Source organism: Myotis yumanensis, unplaced genomic scaffold (genome assembly GCF_028538775.1).
Source record: "Myotis yumanensis isolate MYYU_CA2020_CCGP unplaced genomic scaffold, mMyoYum1.0.hap1 SCAF_21, whole genome shotgun sequence".
Lineage (NCBI taxonomy): Eukaryota > Metazoa > Chordata > Mammalia > Chiroptera > Vespertilionidae > Myotis > Myotis yumanensis.
The window spans coordinates 18,432,900-18,447,948 of NW_027223772.1; the positions used below are offsets into that span (position 1 = coordinate 18,432,900).

The 15,049-nt window shown below is 54.6% G+C and overlaps 2 pseudogenes; one reads left to right on the top strand and one right to left on the bottom strand.

Moving 5' to 3' along the window:
• The first annotated feature begins 6,651 nt into the window (after window positions 1-6,651).
• LOC138998990 (F-box only protein 31 pseudogene) lies at window positions 6,652-8,272 on the top strand (annotated as a pseudogene).
• A 5,697-nt stretch (window positions 8,273-13,969) lies between these two features.
• Window positions 13,970-14,949, bottom strand: LOC138998991 (THO complex subunit 4 pseudogene; annotated as a pseudogene).
• Window positions 14,950-15,049: the final 100 nt, after the last annotated feature.

Sequence of the window (15,049 nt, forward strand, 5' to 3'; positions counted from 1 at the left end):
GCAAAGGGGGGGCCTGGATGGTGGCTTACACTGTCCTACCCTGCCTTCAATATGCAAATTAGCCGCCATCTTTGTTGGCAGTTAAGTGTCAACTTGGCTGGCAGTTAATTTGCATATGGCCCTGATTAGCAAATGGAAATGGTAGCCAGCGTACGCTAATTACCATGTTTCTCTTTTATTAGATTAGATATTACAGGAATTCCTGGAAACAGTACAGGTCAAGCAATTATTGAACAGCAGAACCGAACCCTTAAGGAAATGCTGCAAAAACAAAAAGGGGGAGGAGAGCTGGTAACAGGCCAGACTGCCCGATGAAGACTATTAAGAGCTCTATTTACTTTAAATTTTTGAAATTTGAATACAGATACAGTGCCAGCTGCTGAAGTGCATTGGGGATATAAAAAAGAGGTCCCAGTAGAACAACCTATTATGTATCAAGATGTCACTGCTAATCAATGGTGCCGGGTCAACCATAGCAGAAACGGGTATAAATGGAAGTGGTGGACCTAGAGGCCTCTTCATGTAATTGACGGGGCCGTATGCATAGCCAGATTGCGACATCATGGCTTTAATTTTATCTTCTTCAGAAGCATTGGCTTCAGCCAGATTGGTAGTCTTTGTGAGCTGGGCCAGAAACAGAGATGCAGAAGAGTCATCAGTAACAGCTGAAGTGCCCATCACTGGTTCAGTTCCATGTATAGCGTCCGCCTTGCTTGTAGATTTCACAGCTCCAATAGGAATTCTTCTAACAGTGACAGATACGTTCTTAGAAATCAGAGCATTGTCATCAGTGTATTCTTCCTCAGTCTGCGCGTTGGTGATCTGCAGGTCACACTTGGCAGCTTTCAGCTTCTCTCTCCCCATAATCTGCTTCTTTAGGTCGCCGAGGGAGATGTGCCGCCCATCAAAGGTGGCGATGGCAAAGTTGAGTTTGGAAGCGAATTTATAATGCACACAGGCCATGGTGCCAAAGGACTCCTAAGGAAGGTCAGGCGTGGAGACGTGGACACGCTCAAGATATGTCTACTTGTCAACTTAAGAGCAGAATATGTCCGTACACAGAACACCCGCAAGACACCGAAGGACCGCAGGCCTCGGGATCAACACCCCATTCCCACAGCAGGGGCGTGAGAACCGCAGTCCAGACCCCAAGCGGGGAATCACTTCAGGGGCAGGAGGGCGGATCAGGGTGGCAGAGCCAGGGGCTCCACCAAGCGGCACTGCGTCACCACGAAGCCGGCAGAGAGCCTTCACCAGGCTATGGGCATGGCCTAACCACCCAGGCCCCCGGGGGGGGGGGGGAGGGAGGGGGGTGCGTCAGGGGCCATTGATGGTCTGTCACCGCAGCCGAGGCTCCCAGACGCTGCCCCACCCGAGTGCTCTGCGCTTCTCTTACCTTCTGCCCTTCACCTCTAGTCTCAGAAGGGCGAGAACAGGCCAGGAAACTGCGAAGACCAGTTCTTCCTTTCTGTTCCACCCCTTGTGGCTCCTGAGATGGCGGGGTCCAGCAGCAGCAGTTCCAGGTGTTCCCAAAGGTGTGGCTGGAGTCGCCTAAGAAGAAACGACATGGAGACAGCATTCCGTGGATCAGCAGCCTAGCCAGGTGCTAGCCAGGTGCTTCGGTGGCTTCTCAGTCCCAGGACCTGGTCTTGGCGAGATCTCTCCCCTGAAAGCTCCCTTGGAGAATGAGGACCACGACCGCGACCACAAGCCTAGGGACTGAGAAAAGCTCTGCAAAGAAGACGCTGCTTTCTTTTATAGCCCTAGAGCGTGGTGGGAGGAGCCAAATCAGCCACCCGCTTGACCAATCAGCGCCCCAGGACGAATGCGTCACCTGGTTGGGCACCAAGTTTAGGGGAGGAGGCTTGCATTGGCGCTTCTGGACCAGCAGAGGGAGTGACGGCTCTTTGGCCCCGGGTGGACACCCTCCGCTCCAGGGCGGGGGAGACTGCTTCTCTCTGGAGGTGAGACAGTGGTCTGACTGCTACTGTGAGGGTCCTTCTTTTATGCCCCATGGGTGGGCTTCTTCCATGTCTCATATCAGTGTGCTCCGGTGGCCTTCTGCACTTATCAGGATACACGAGCAGAGGTTACAAGGTACTTATCAGGAGTTAACATGCAGGGAGTTGTTGGTCAGTAGTTACAAGTTATTTGTCAGGAGTTAACATGCTGATCGTTACAAGTTACTTATTGGGGTCTCAGACACACACACACACACACACACACACACACACAAATTAAGTTCCTCTTCGAAGAAAAGTTTAAAATTCACTCTAATAAAAAAGTGAAATTTGATTATACTATCCTATACTTAATAAACTTATTACTATAACATGCTGTCATAATAATTCCTAGATGGGACTTTCAATTAGTGCATAGCCCGATGAGACAACATTCAGAAAATACCCACGGAACATGGAAGATAGAGAAGTTAAACGACATGATCAGTGAGAAATGTGACAAATGCAAGAACTGAGACACCCCTCGGGGCAAATACAGTGGGGCCTAGACTTACAAGTGAACCGAATAACGATTTTTTCGAGATAGGATCCGTCTCTCAGCCGGCTATTTTCTTTGAGTTGTGAGATAAAATTCGGGATATGAGCCAGCTTCAGATACCCCACCACTGGTTGGCGTAGCCAAGGTCACAGTGAATGCCACAACATCAGCCCAGCATCACGTGTCTCACCCATTCACTTTAATAATTTGACATAAGAGGAATTTGAGTTGCGAGCTCTGTACCGGGACTACTTAAACTCCTGAGTCAAGGCCCCACTGTATCCAGCTTCCCCACGAGGGCAGGAAGAGATGTGGGGAGGGTGTGCCGTTGGAGAATGAAGGACCTAAATGACGAAGTAACCACATGCAATGCAGTTAACGGGACTTGGCTTGGGTCTTCAGAAAACCAACAACAAAAGGCATCTTTGAAACAAAGAAATTTGAATGTACAGTGACTATTAGGTGATATTCAGGAATTACGTTCACTTTTCCAGGTGTGATAATGGCTGAGGAAGTACTTCTTTTTTTTCCACATACTCATCAGAGGATACTTGAGAGGGAAACAACGTGTTTGGATGTATGGCGTTGTCCCGGCCCAGCCCTTCCGCACCACACCGCCCTGCACAGCACTGCAGACGCCTCCAAGATGCAGGCTCTCCAGCTGGCCCGGTCCTCGAAAGCGCTGCGCGCACACCCATGAAGAGGCGTGGGCAGTACTCGCTGCTGCCCGCCTGCTCTGCCCAACCAGCGCCACCACCTGGAGACTCTCAGCCCCGCCTTCCGCTCATTACCCAAGGTGCACCGCGCTCATTTGCATGTCCCACGGGAACAGGTGAACCCGGCGGCTCAGTCTCAGCAGCCTAGCTATCACCGCGACCAACACGCGAGCCTCGGGAGGGGATCCTGTGGCATCAAATTCCCCTCACCATTCCAAGGCCACCGCCAAAAGACGCGACCCAGTCACCATAAACGCAAAAGCCGTGAGATCGCCTGGCCTTAAGTACTTGGTGGACGGAAGGCAACACCGTGATCGCTTAGGCAGCACACATGGAAAAGTTGAGACACGACATACAGAAGGTTAGCATGGGACATAGCCGTGTAAGGCACTCTGTGAAATGAAAGCAATGCTCAGGCCTTTGCAGAGGGGTATTTGTGCTGGCTTTGGAGGGCCTTGGAGGTCATGGGAGGCAGAGGCTGAAATTGATGTGAATAAAATGTGTATGGTTTTGTATATTACCGTGCCCCTTGCTTGTCCTTCCCCCATCAAGTCCAGTCACTGGTCTCTGGCTGCAGGAGGTTGCCTTGCATTAGCACTTGTCGACCAGCAGAGGGCGGGACGGGCTCTTGGCCCCGCCAGGGCCAGGCCATCTGGGGGACTCCCCCCCCGCCCCACCCCACCACCCCCCGCCTCACTGGGTCAGTGAAAAAAACGATCAGAGTAGTGGTATTTCACCTGCGGCCCGAAAGGCCCGTATGCCCAGGCGGGACTCAGGAAATGGGCGCCGTGGGCCTCCCACTTATGCTACACCTCTCATGTCACTTCAAGGTGCCAGACTGGAGTCAAGTCAACAGGGTCTTCTTTCCCCACTGATTCCTCCAAGCCCGATCCCTTGGCTGTGGTTTGGCTGGATAGGAGGTATGGACAGTGGGAATCTCGTTCATCCATTCATGCGCCTCACTAATTAGTTGACGAGCAATTTGGCTACCTTAAGAGAGTCATAGTTGCTGCAGCCCTTGACCCGCGCTTCATTGAGCTTCTTCACTTCGACATTCAGAGCACTGGGCAGAAATCACGTCGTGTCAACACCTGCTGCGTGCCTTCGAGATGCTTTGTTGGAATTAAACAGTCAGATTCCCCTGGTCCGCACCAGCTCGAAGCTGGCTGCTAGGTGCCAGCCAGGGCGAGGGGCCACTCAGAACCGCGGCCCCAGGGGCGGTCCTGTCCCGGGGGGGGGGGGGGGGGAAGACCTGTGCATGCGTGCGTGTGCGGCCAGGAGCAGCAATGCAGGCGAGGCCCAGTGCAACCCTGGGCGGGACTGGCCACCTGAATGGTTCCCCGCGGGCGGCCACGATGCCTGCCATAGCTGGGGCGATCCATGGGAAGGGCCAGGCTCTGGCCAGGAGTCGCTGTCGCCACTGCTTCTCCCCTCCACTGGCCAAACTCCGCTCACGTGTTTCTGCCCCAGAGCCCCGCGGGAGACCTCCCCCCTTCCCCGGCACCACCGCCTGGGGAGCCATGCAGCCAAGTCCTCGCCGCCCCCCTCCCCGCCCCCGGCGCCGTCCTAAAACCCCCATCCCACCCCCGGAGCATATGGGTTAGGCCAGGCTCGAGATTTACAACCTCTTCCCCGGATTTTCAAGGGCCAGCGCGAGCTCACCAGACGCCACCGGAACCTCGACGCTTTCCAAGGCATGGGACCCTCTTTCGGGGCGAACCCATTCCAGGGCACCCTGGCCTTCACAAAGAAAAGAGAACTCTCTTCGGGGCTCGCACCGGCTTCTCCGGGATCGGTTGTGTTACCGCACTGGACGCCTCGTGGCGCCCATCTCCGCCACTCCGGACTCGGGGATCTGAACCCCACTCGCTTTAGATCTGCTGAGGGCAACGGAGGCCATCGCCCGTCCCTTCAGAATGGCGCTCGCCCATCTCTCTGGACCGACTGACTCATGTTCAACTGCTGTTCACATGGAACCCTTCTCCACTTCGGCCTTCAAAGTTCTCGTTTGAACATTTGCTACTACCACCAAGATCTGCACCTGCGACTGCTCCATCCGGGCCTGTGCCCTAGGCTTCAAGGCTCACTGCAGCGGCCCTCCTAGTCATTGTGGCTTAGCTTGGCGGGGGTGTGGGCCGGGCGCCGCTGAAGTGCAGCCTGGTTTGCTCCGGTTCCCCTGTCTCTGACCGACCACCAGCGAGGGCTGGGTATGGGCTCGACACTCCAGCGCCATTCATTTTCAGGGCTAGTTGATTCGGCAGGTGAGTTGTTGCAGACAACTTAGCGGATTCCCACTTCCGTGGCCACTGTCCTGCTGTCTCTATCAACCAACACCTTTTCTGGGGTCTGATGAGCGTTGGCATAGGGCGCCGTAACACGGCGCTCCGTTTATCCGGAAGCGCCAGTTCTGCCTAACAAAAGTGACCCACCATGCACTCCTATTCCACACCCGGGCTTCTTACCCATTTAAAGTTTGAGAATAGGTTGAGATCATTTTGGCCTCAGGACCTCTAATCATTCGCTTTACCGCATAAAACTGTGTTTGCGAGAACGCCAGCTATCCTGAGGGAAACTTCGGATGGAGCCACCTACTAGATGGTTCGATTAATCTTTCAACCCTATACCCAGGTCGGACGACCGATTTGCACATCAGGACCGCTACGGACCTCCACCAGAGTTTCCTGTGGCTTCGCCATGCCCAGGCATAGTTCACCATCTTTCGGGTCCTAACAGGTGCGCTCATGCTCCACCTCCCCGGCAAGGCTGGCGAGACGGGCGGGTGGTGCGCCCTCGGTGGACTGGAGAGGCCTCGGGATCCCACCTCGGCCCTGGCTGTCCTTCACCTTCATTGCGCCATGGTACCTTTCCTGTGAGCCCTGAACTCGCGCACGTGTTAGACTCCTTGGTCCGTGTTTCAACACGGGTCGGATGGGTGGCCGACTTTGCTGCAGACCCTGTGCGCTCGCTTCAGTCCGCCGTGTGGCGCCTTGAAAACCCTCCGCCCCCCTCACCGGGCCCGACTGCGTGACTTCTCCCGGGGTGCACTGGGGACAGTCCTCCCAGGCCCTCCGTGCCCCCCCCCCCGGTCCCCGGCGCCACCCCGAACCCTCCCCCCGACGCCCCCCCCCCCACCCTAGAATGGGCGAGAGGGAAGGAGAGCTACTTGGGAGCGGTTTTGCTCCTTCCAGCAAGTGCGGCTTGAAGATTGTTTGGCACTGGCAGGCAGGGGCGGAACCACGGATAGGCTCTTATGCTGCAATCCACCAATCACACCGCCACAATGGGCAAGCGGCTCTAGCGTGGCTTCTGATTGGCTCAGACCTCACTGCAGCCCAAGGCTTCTGTGGCCAGAGAGCTGACTCCACAGTGGGAGGGGTGAGAGAGACTTTTTAAAATAAGATATAGGTGGATTGTGTTGGCTGTTACACGTGGAGGCATGGAGGAGTGCACTTGCCTCTGCGGCTTGGGCTCTTCTCGGCAATGTCAGTGTCCTCAGGAGTGCCAGGGCTCAGCTGAGACAGCAGCGGCCAAAGGCAAGCGGTGCCCTCAGAAGCGCCAGCGCCCAGCTGAGATGGCAGCGGCAGAAGGCAAGCAGTGTCTTCAGGAGTGCCAGGGCCCAGCTGAGAAGGCAGCGCCCAAAAGCAAGCCGGCCCCGGCAGAAAAGCACCTCGAGGCGGACGCCTCAGCGTTGCGCTGTGCGGGGAGTGGAGGAATCACGAGTCCCATGCTGCCGCCGCACTGCTCGCTAAAGGACCTGCCTGTGGAGATGCTGGTGGACATCTTCGCCTCTCTCCCGGGCACCGACCTGGCCAGCCTGGCCCAGGCCTGCACCAAATTCCGGCACATCCTGCACACCGACAGCATCTGGAGACTGCGCTGTCGCGAGGAGCTTGGCATTCCGGAAAACTTGCAGAAACCGGAGATGATCGGTGGTATGTCTTATAGAGAAGTCTACGCCAAGATGTTCCCATACAGAAACCGTTTGGGTTTGTGGCAGCTAGATTATGGCTATAGAAGACTGCTGAATGTAGTGGTGGATGATGGCTTATGCATTACTGGTTGGATGTACGGGCCTCGCCTTAACACCCATGTGGCTGGCCCAATGCAATTCCAGCCTTCGTTTAGAATTCACCTGACGCAGAGGAAATCAGCCACGGTGGAGCACATGGACGACTTCTACAGCTTTTCCCATAGCCGACACATGCAGATTCAGAAGGACAGGTTCAGCAACCGGTGGATCCAGAGAGACCCCCGACAGGATTCACCAACGCGACTTAGGGGAGGACGGGGTCTGGAGATTTCTCAGGAAGACAGACAGCTGTATGACCGCCTGACCTACCGCCATCTCTACGCCCCCCCCCCCCCCCGCCGCCCCCAGCCACCCGGACGACCTCCTCAGGCCAGGCCTCTTCCTAGGCAAATCCGATGGCTTCGGCCTAAAGATTGCCATGCTCAGCTTCCAGGGGAAGTATGCCAGGGTCACGAAGATCACGGGAGACTTAATCTGGACGTTAGCGATCCACCTCATGCGCCGCATCAATCTGCCAGATGGCAAGACCTTTCGCAACTTCAACGAGCTCTCCCGCCTGGTCCAGGAGATTGAGGAGCAGGTGATCTGCGAGCAGCAGCAGCAAGAAAACAGAACCGAGCAAAGCAAAGGCCATGGCTGGCTGAGCCCTTCGCAGCCCAGCATGGGGGAGTCCTGGGCTGCACCTTCGGAAGAGCAGCCTGTTCCATTTGTTCTGCCTGTGGGCATGGGCTCAAGAGACCAGATCTGTGCCCCCCCCCCCCCCACAACCTGCAGGATGTGTTACTATGGTGTGCACATTGTTACCTTACATGGCTCTGCCTACCCCAGGTGCTGCCCTGGAGTCTTCATCCTGTTCGATGAGAACCACTTCAGGTTCATCTGGCTGGAGATGAAATACTTCATCCTGTTAGGCAGAGTCCAGAACACCTTCCAGAATGTGGAAGCACCGTCCTCGCAGGCCTTCCTGGAGATGCTCTCAAGCATTCGGCCCGGACTCCGTGGGAGGAACAGCTTGCATGCACTTTGAAGATTGGACCTTCTGACCTGGTGACCCACCTTTGTTTGTTTGTTTTTTAATCCGCACCCGAGGATATTTTCCCTTTGATGTTTAGAGAGAGTGGGGCAGAGAGGGGAAAACAGACATAATCCATGTGAGAGAAACACCTCAGTTGTTTGCCTCCTGCCCAAGCTCAAACCAGGGCCAGGCTGGGCAGGGGCCAGAAATTGAGATAGAAATAAACTTTAGACCAGTTGCCTCAACCTTCCTAATGCTGCAACCCTTTAATACAGCTCCTCATGTTGTGGTGACCCCCAATTTCCTTGTTACAAATTGAACATGAACATGATTTGTGATAGATTGATAGATAGATAGAAATATAAAGATACCGGGATAGCCCTGAACTGCCTGGTGGTGGCCATGCTGCAGAAGCCCCAGCACAGAGTGGTGGTACAGATGTCTATGAACCTGTCCCTGTTCATCAGTCTATGTTGTTTTCTATATTCCACAAATGAGTGAGATCACGTGGTATTCATTTTTCTCTGACTGGCTAATTTCACTTTGCATAATGCTCTCCAGTTCCACCCATGCTTTTGCAAATGGCAAGAATCCCTTCTCTCTCTCTTTTTTTTTTTTTTTTTTTTTTTTTTTTACTGCAGCGTAGTATTTCATTGTGTAGAAGATAAGAAGGCTCTGCTTAGTCTCTTAGATAAGCATGAAAAGCGCGGCTTAGGAGGAATTCTTCTAGAAGACATAGAGGAAGAACTGCCCAATTCCCAGAAAGCTGTGAAGGCTTTACGGGACCTGGTATTCTTTGTAAATCATCCGGAAAAGAAGAAAATTCTTTTCTTCAATGATAAAAGCTGTCAATTTTCTGTGGACAAAGAGTTTCAGAAACTGTGGAGGAGTGTCACTGTGGATTCAATGGGTGAGGAGAAAATTAGAGATGGCAGCGAGATATTCAGAAGAATATCTGAAGCATCAGGGTATTTCTTCCATGCAGGAATCCAGACCAAAGAAAGTGGCCCCTATCCAGAGAAGGAAAAGGCGTGCCGGCTTCACAAAAAGCGACGACTTAAGACTCATAACGAACACATGGCTGGAGTGCTGAAGGATGACTCTGACATTGATCCTAGTAAATATGAACAGTTTTGTAGTGTGACGAGGTCCCCACAGACCAACAGAGGAGGCAAATCAGCTTGAGGAACTGGATTCAGGTCAGCTTCCTCCCCCCACATTCTTGGATTTGGGGGCCTGGAATGACACCTTCCACGTCATTCCAGATTGAAAAAAAAAAAAAAAAAACACTCCTTAAAAAAATAAAAATAAAAAAACCTCCACAGAAAACACGTTGATCGGGCCTTTCAACTTTCTGAGGTTTTGGCAAGCCCAGATGGCCAGGCCCGGACTTGGTCTCTGGGCCGGGGCCTGACCATCCATCCATCCAGAGAGTGAGCGGGGTGGGGAGGTGAGGGGTTGGGAGGGTCGACAAGATGGCCCGAACTGGACATAGTCTTTGTGGATTACAGAGATTGGGTTGACTGGGGCCATGGCCTGGGCCAAAGAGCCCGTCCCGCCCTCTGCTGGTCGAGAAGCGTCAATGCAAGAGCCCCCTCCTGCAGCCTCCTCTGGGGAAGGCAGAGCCAGGTGACTGGACTTCCCCAGTTCTGGTTAGACCCTAGGCGGGAAGGACATGCAGGTAGCTCTGTCTTAGAGAAGGCAGGGGATGAAGGGTGCTCATGGATGCCGACGGACCATTCAAAGCCAGAAGTGTCCCTGCGTGACTGCGGATGTACACGCACAGACGCACGCCCTCGCGTGCGCGCGCACACACACACACACACACTCCCAAACGCACACCCACACCCACACACCTAGTCCCCCTCCCCCACCCCCTTCCCCCCCCACACACGGAAGCACAAGGTCCGCTAACAAGATATCTGCTGAGTGACGCGCGCCAAGAGATTTACTGTGGCTTTTTTCCATGTGGATTGTCCTGGGCCCACCGGAGCCTGTCTAAATAGGTATTATCCCCTCTTCAACCCAGAAAATGGCGATGCCTCTCCACAAGGCCTGGAGATGGAGCCCTGTGGCCTTCTTGTGCACCTGCCCCATCTCCCAAGCTCACTCCAAGCCTGGGAATCTATTCAGCGGGCCAGTGGTGCCCTCTACTGGTCCTGGAGCGCCAATGCAAGCCTCCTCCTCACTCCCACCCCCACCTCCTTCCTCAGCTTTCTCTGGGAAAGACAGAGCCAGGTGTCTGGACCTCCCAGGTGTTTATAGACCCCAGGGCTGGGGGAAGTTCCAGCCCTGGTCGCTGTCTGCAAGAAGGCAGGTATGTGTGTGTGTGTGTGGGGGGGGGGGGGGTCAGGAGGGGGGACGGGGCGGGGGCAGAAGAGAGATGCTCACAGATGCCATCCCACAATGGAAATCTACCAGTTCGCCTGAGTGACCGCGGATACACACACACACACACACACACACACACACACACAAACACGGAGCACAATGTCGGGCACCGAGATTTCTGCTGAGTGACCCGCCTCTAGGAGATTCATTGTGGCTTTTTGCCGCGTGGCTCAGGCCTGTGGATCATATTTGATGCTCAGCTGAAATTCTGATCACACCTACAGTACTACTGACCTCCTTGGCTTCAATTGTTTTGAAAAACAGACGTCATAGGGCATATCTGAAGGATGGCATCCTATTCATCTCCTAGAGTCGCCATGTCCCTCTGCCACCAAAGAGGTGGTTTACAAGAACAGAGAGGAATTCTCTGAGAGTCCAGGTGCCAGGAGTCACAAATCAAGGTGCCACCGGGACCCCTTTTCATAGGGGGGCTCTGGGGAGTACTTCGCCTGCCTCTACCAGCTGCTGGTGGCCCCTGGCATCCTGGTCTCAGAGCTAATATACAAAACCATACACATTTTATTCACCTCAACTTCAGTCTCTGCCTCCCATGACCTCCAAGGCCTTCTTCGTTCGTTGTGTTTGAGTCTCGGGTCTCTCCCCTCCCATAGCCACCACTCCCTGCTGCCCCCTCCTTTTGAGGAATGAATACCAGGCATCACAGCCACGAACAGGAGAATGTGAGTGAGAGAGAGAGAGAGGGAAACAGTGATGTGAGAGAAACATGGATTGGTTGCCTCCCACATGCACCCTGCCCAGAGTCAGGATAGAACCTGGTATGTGAAACCACGTATGTGCCCAGGAATCTCTTGACCCAGAATGGAGCCCTCAGCTTTCCATTGCATGACATGACCTCTCACCTACTGAACCACACCAGAAAGGCTCCGTTTGTCTTTCAAATGGATCTTCCCATCTATTTATCTTGAATAGATTATGGCCAGTTAAGTGTGCTTGCAATGTTATGGCTTTCTGAGTTTTTTGGAATCCTCTGTTCCCCTTTTATTTTCCTGCTCTCTTGTCCTGTATGTTGAGGGCTCTCTGTAGTGCTATGTTTGAATTCCTTTCTTTTATTTCTCCAGTGTGTCCTGTAGACACACACACATGGGGGCAGTAGAGAGCACAAGGTCTGCTAACAAGATATCTGCTGAGTGACGGGCGCCTAGGAGATTTTTTCCTTGTGGATTGTCCTGGGCCCTCTGGAGCCCAGGTGTGTGGTTACCGGCACTCTTGACCTAGGACAAATGAACAGCCTCTACATACATTGGAGGTTGAAAAACCAAGATAAACACACACACACACACACACACACACACACACACCAGACCACGCCGAAGGTAAAGCCCTACCTCACACAACACACCATCACTACTAGATGTGTTCAAGGACAGTTGACAACCTGGATAGCAGAGACAGTGAACAGGGCTTCTATAGTGTTCTATGTCAATTTTCAAATGAAGCACGTGGTTAAGATCATTTTTAACTTTTATTAATAAATTCATTAGGCTTGAGGGCATCCATTTGCCATGGATGGAAAGGACAGGCAGATATGTGACAGGCAAAGATAAGCACTGAAATAGTCCTTAAAATCCAGAAATTCTACTGATAAAAAAAAACACAAATGGGACCGATGTTTGTAACCATTCATTGCCGAGAAATAGAGTTAATTGCAATGAATGAAGAGAAATGAGCAAAGAAATAATAAAATAACATAAAATAAAATACCTCCCCACACACATACGCATACACACACACACACTCTTCACAGGTCCCGGCTCCGAGGAGCCCGCACTAGAGGCGACGGTCAAGCACACCAAGCATCGCAGCCACATTCAAGAGAACCTTTCCTTGAGATGCTTTTGGTGAATGCCACCTGAAGGGCGTGTTCTGTGGGGGATCTAGCCTGGGGCATGAGCGCCCCCACCCTAAACTTGACCCCCAACGGGTGATGACCCTTCAGTTCTGGGGCGGGCTGATTGGTGGGTCTCTGGCTCCACCCACCACGTTCCGGGGCTATAAAAGGGAGCAAGGGTAAGCTGTGCCGCCCCCCCCCCTCCCCCCCCCCCACACACACGCCGCCCTGACCCCCTCCCCAGCCGAGGGAGAGCGACATGGGGGGTGGGGGGAGAAAGCTGGAGGCCAGGGCCCCAGAGGGGAAGGGCCCCGCGGGCGGGCCCTGGCGTGGGGTGGGGCGGCGCCGCCTCGTCCAGCCAAGGCGCGCGCCCAGCCCCGATTCAGGTCCCAGCACGACCAACTCAGCCCTTCGGGCCAATCCTTATCCCGAAGTTCCGGATCCTGCTTGCTGACTTCCCTTACCTATATTGTTCCAACATGCCAGAGGCTGTTCACCTTGGAGACCTGCTGCGGATATGGGTACGGCCCGGCGCGAGATTTACACCCTCTCCCCCGGATTTTCAAGGGCCAGCGAGAGCTCACCGGACGCCGCCGGAACCTCCACGCTTTCCAAGGCACGGGCCCCTCTCTCGGGGCGAACCCATTCCAGGGCGCCCTGCCCTTCACAAAGAAAAGAGAACTCTCCCCGGGGCTCCCGCCGGCTTCTCCGGGATCGGTTGCGTTACCGCACTGGACGCCTCGCGGCGCCCGTCTCCGCCACTCCAGATTCAGGGATCTGAACCCGACTCCCTTTCGATCGGCTGAGGGCAACGGAGCCCATCGCCCGTCCCTTCGGAACGGCGCTCGCCCATCTCTCAGGACCGACTGACCCATGTTCAACTGCTGTTCACATGGAACCCTTCTCCACTTCGGCCTTCAACGTTCTCCTTTGAATTTTTGCTACTACCACCAAGATCTGCACCTGCAGCTGCTCCACCCCGGCCTGTGCCCTAGGCTTCAAGGCTCACCACGGGAGGGCCCTCCTACTCGGAACGAGTTTTTTTGTTTGTTTGTTTGTTTGTTTTTCCTACGCCCCTTTCTGTTGATTATGGCCAAGGTGAAAACAGCAACCAGTAAAATGTATCCCCAAAATGACTCGGTACAAAACAGGTCTTTTTCAGAAATATTTAATAAAATAAAAGTTAACGAAAAATCTTTACATGAGTTTTAAATCTTATTTCAAAACAGAAGAAACAACTCCATCATTGGCCACAGGTCCCTGGCCATCCTCCCACACACTGACTTGCTGGTGCTTTCGCTGGTGTCCATCATCGCATCGTCATCGTCCAGCAGGGCGTCCATCTCCGCGCCATCCATTTGGCCGTCTAAATCCTTGGTGTCCCTCATAGCGTTGTAAGTGTCCAGTAGGGTGTCCAACTCAGAGGTGTCCCTCATCACGCTGTCAGCGTCCAGCTGGGAGTCCAACTCCTAGGTGTCCCTCATGTAGCTGTCAGCGTCCTTCTGGGGGTCCAACTTATTAGTGTCCCTCATCGCATTGTAAGCGCCCAAATGGGCATTCCTACTGTTGGTGTCCCTCATCGAGTTGTAAGCGCCCTTTTGGGCGTCCAACTGCTGGGTGCCCCTCATCGCGCTGTAAGAGTCCTGCTTGGGGTCCAACTGCTTGAGGCCCCGCATGGAGTTGTAAGGGTCCAGCTGGGCGTCCAGCTCCTCCGCCGAGATCTGTGGCTTTGAATGGCGGCCAGTGCGCCTGCCTGTACTCCGGTTGCCTCCGCGGGCACGGCCCTGGGTGCCGCCTTCAAAGCCTCCAGATCCTCGGTTTGTAGTCACCCAGCCTCTGTTGACACTCTGTACCTGCCTGGGCTTCCTATCTATCTGCGAGGTGAGGATCTGGATGTGGAGGGGACGGCCATCCAAATGGATGCCGTTGTACTGTTTCCTGGCTTCCAGAGCGTCTGCCTTCCGCTCAAAGTGCACGTGGGCTGTTCCCAGGCCTCGGCCAGAGCGGTCGTAATGGACATCGGCCTTCTTCAGAAGCCCGAACTCCGCAAAAAGCTGCTGGATGTCCGCGTCGGACACTCCGAAGTGCAGGTTGGACAACAACAGCTCCCCCCCGGTCATCAGGCCCGCACCCCTGCAGAAGGCCCTGCGGAAGTGGTCGTGTTGCCACTCGTCGGGAAGCTGTCCCGGCCTGCTGTAGGGCGCCGGCCGGATCCTGCCTCAGCCGAGGGCAGCCAGGTTCTGGAACGGCCAGCAGTCCCCGCGCTCTGGTGCAGCGGCCTGTGCTCCACAACCCCAGCCTCCCTGGGAGACAGCCGGGCCTTGGTCCGCCCCAGGTCCTTGCCCCCGCCCCAGACGCAGCCGCAGGCCCTGCCATGGCAGCCCCGCTGGCTCCGGTCCAGCCTAAAGTCATCCAGTGACATGTGGATTTTGTTGGCCATGGTGGGGCCTGAATCAGCCTCGGATCGAGCCCCTGGGGAGGCACGCAGGTCCTTCACTTCCCACACAGCACCAGACCTGTTCCTGGGCGGGCACCAGATAAGCAAAACC